Genomic DNA, 2,961 nt, shown 5'->3' on the forward strand with positions numbered 1-2,961 from the left:
TACATGCATGTCTGTCAGAGAGGATACCAGAACACTGATGCTCGGTTCTGAGCGTTTCTCCCTTACATCGAATTCCAGCACACAGTGACCAGTTTCTGAATGTTTTTCTGTAACATGGGATTCTAGAACACTCCTGCTGTTATTTGAATGTTTGTCCCTCACATAGGATTCCAGAACACTGCTATGAGTGTCTGAATGTTTGTCTCTCACTTAAGATTCCAGAACACTGCTATGAGGGTCTGAATGTTTGTCCCTCACATAGGAATCCAGAACACCGTTACGAGGGTCGGATTGTTCATTCCTGTCAGGGGATTCCTGAACACTCCTGCTGTGGTCTGAATGATTGTCCATCAAACAGGATTCCAGGACACTGCTACGAGGGTCTGAATGTTTGTCCCTCACACAGAATTCCAGAACACTGCTACGTGGGTCTGAATGATTGTCCCTCATGTAGGATTCGAGAACACTGCCACGAGGGTCTTAATGTTTGCTCCTCACTTAGGACTCCAGAACATTCCTGCTGTGGTCTGAATGTTTGTCCCTCACATACGATTCCAAAACATTCCTGCTGTGTTCCGAGTGTTTGTCCCTCACATGCGATTCCAGAACAACACTGCTGTGGTCCGAATGTTTGCCCCTCACATGCGGTTCCAGAACACAGCTGCTGGGTTCTGAGTGTTTCTCCCTCACATAGAATTCCAGAACACTGCGACAAGTTTCTGAACGTTTGTCCATAACATTGGATTCCAAAACACTCTGCTGTTGTTTGAATGTTTGTCCGTCACACAGGATTCCAGAACACTGCTGCTGGGGTCTGAATGTTTGTCCCTTACAAAAGATTCTAGAACACTGCTATGATTGTCTAAATGTTTGTCTCTAATACAGGGTCCCAGAACACTGTGACAAGTGTCTGAATGTTCGTCCATAATATAGGTTTCCAGAACACAGCTGCTGTTGTTTGATTGTTTTTCCCTCACAGGATTCCAGAACAATACTGCGATTGTATGAGTGTTTGTCCCTCACATTGGATTCCAGAACACTGCTTCGAGGTTCTGAATGTTTGTCCCTCACATAGAATTACAGAACACAGCTGTTGGGGTGGAAATGTTTGTCCGTCGCATAGGATTCCAGGACAGTGCCACGAGGGTCTGAAAGTTTGTTCCTCACAGGGGATTCCAGATCACTCCCAATGTGTCTGAATGTTTGTCCCTCACACAGGATTGCAGAACACTGCTATGATGGTCTGAATGATTGTCACTCAAGCAGAATTCCAGAACACTACTACTAGGGTCTGAATGACTTTCCCTCACATAGGATTCCAGAACATTGCTGCTGGTTTCTGAATGTTTGTCCTTCACATAAGATTCCAGAACACTGCTGCTGGTGTCTACATGTATGTCTGTCACATATGATTCCAGAACACTGCTGCTGGGTTCTGAGCGTTTCTCCCTCATGCAGAATTCCAGAACACTACAACGAGGTTCTGAATGTTTGTCCATAACACAGGATTCCAGAACACTCCCTCTGTTGTTTGAATGTTTGTCACTCACATAGGATTCCAGAACACTAACACGAGGGTCTGAATGTTTGTCCCTCACATAGGATTCCAGAACACTGCTACGAGGGTTTGAATGTTTGTTCTTCACTGGGGATTCCAGAACACTCCTGCTCTGGTATGAATGTTTATCCCTCACATAGAATTCCAGAACACTGCTATGAGGGTCTGAATGTTTGTCCCTCACACAGAATTCCCCAACACTGCTATGAGGGTCTGAATAATTACCCTACCATAGGGTTCCAGAACACTGCTGCTGGGGTCCAAATTATTGTCCCTCAGATAGGATTCCAGAACATGCTGATGGGGTCTACATGTATTCCCGTCACATAGGATTCCAGAACACTGCTGCTAGATTCTGCATTTTGCTCCCTCACATAGAATTCCAGAAGAGTGCGACGAAGGTCTGAATGTTTTTTCGTATCATGGGATTCCAGAACACTCCTGCTGTTGTTTGAATGTTTGTTCCTCACACAGGATTCCACAACACAGCTAAAAATGTCTGAAAGTTTGTCCCTCAGATAGGATTCCAGAACACTGCTGCTGGGGTCTGAATGTTTGCCCCTCACATAGGATTCCAGAACACTCCTGCTGTTGTTTGAATGTTTGTTCCTCACACAGGATTCCACAACACAGCTAAAAATGTCTGAAAGTTTGTCCCTCAGATAGGATTCCAGAACACTGCTGCTGGGGTCTGAATGTTTGTCCCTCACATAGGATTCCAGAACACTGCTATGATTGTCTGTTTGTCCCTCACATAGCATTCCAGACCACTGCTACAAGGGTCTAAATGCTTGTTCCACACAAAGGATTCCAGAGCACACCTGCTGTGGTCTGATTGTTTGTCCCTCACATAGGATTCCTGAACACTGCTGCTGGGGTCTGAATGTTGGCCTTCACATAGGATTCCAGAACCCTGATATGATTGTCTGAATGTTTGTCCCTCACACAGCACTACAGAACATTGCTACGAGGGTCTGAATGTTTGTTCCTCACATGGGATTCCAGAACACTGCTATGATTGTCTGAATGTTTGTTCCTCACATAGGTTTCCAGAAAACTTCTGCTATGGTCTGAAAGTTTATCCCTCACATAGGATTCTGGAACACTGCTACGAGGGTCTGAATGTTTGTCCCTTCACATAGGATTCCAGAATGCTGCTGCTGTTGTCTAAACGTCTCTCTGTCACATAGGATTCCAGAACACTGCAACATGTGTCTGAATGTTTTCCCTCACATAGGATTCCAGAACACTCTCATTGTTGTTTGAAAGTTTGTCCCTCACATAGGATTCCAGAACACTGCTGCTGGGGTCTGAATGATTGTCCCTCACATAGGATTCCAGAACACTGCTGCTGGGTTCTGAGTGTTTCTCCCTCACGTAGATTTCCAGAAAACAGGGACGAG

The 2,961-nt window shown here is 45.2% G+C and overlaps 1 non-coding gene across 1 annotated transcript; it reads right to left on the minus strand.

Moving 5' to 3' along the window:
• Nucleotides 1-395: 395 nt before the first annotated feature.
• MIR1299 (microRNA mir-1299) lies at nt 396-477 on the minus strand. The gene has a single exon (NR_049207.3). It is a non-coding gene; the product is annotated as a microRNA mir-1299 (primary transcript).
• Between the last annotated feature and the right edge of the window lie 2,484 nt (nt 478-2,961).

The sequence above is a fragment of the Pan troglodytes genome, chromosome 13 (genome assembly GCF_028858775.2).
Source record: "Pan troglodytes isolate AG18354 chromosome 13, NHGRI_mPanTro3-v2.0_pri, whole genome shotgun sequence".
In the NCBI taxonomy this organism is placed as follows: domain Eukaryota; kingdom Metazoa; phylum Chordata; class Mammalia; order Primates; family Hominidae; genus Pan; species Pan troglodytes.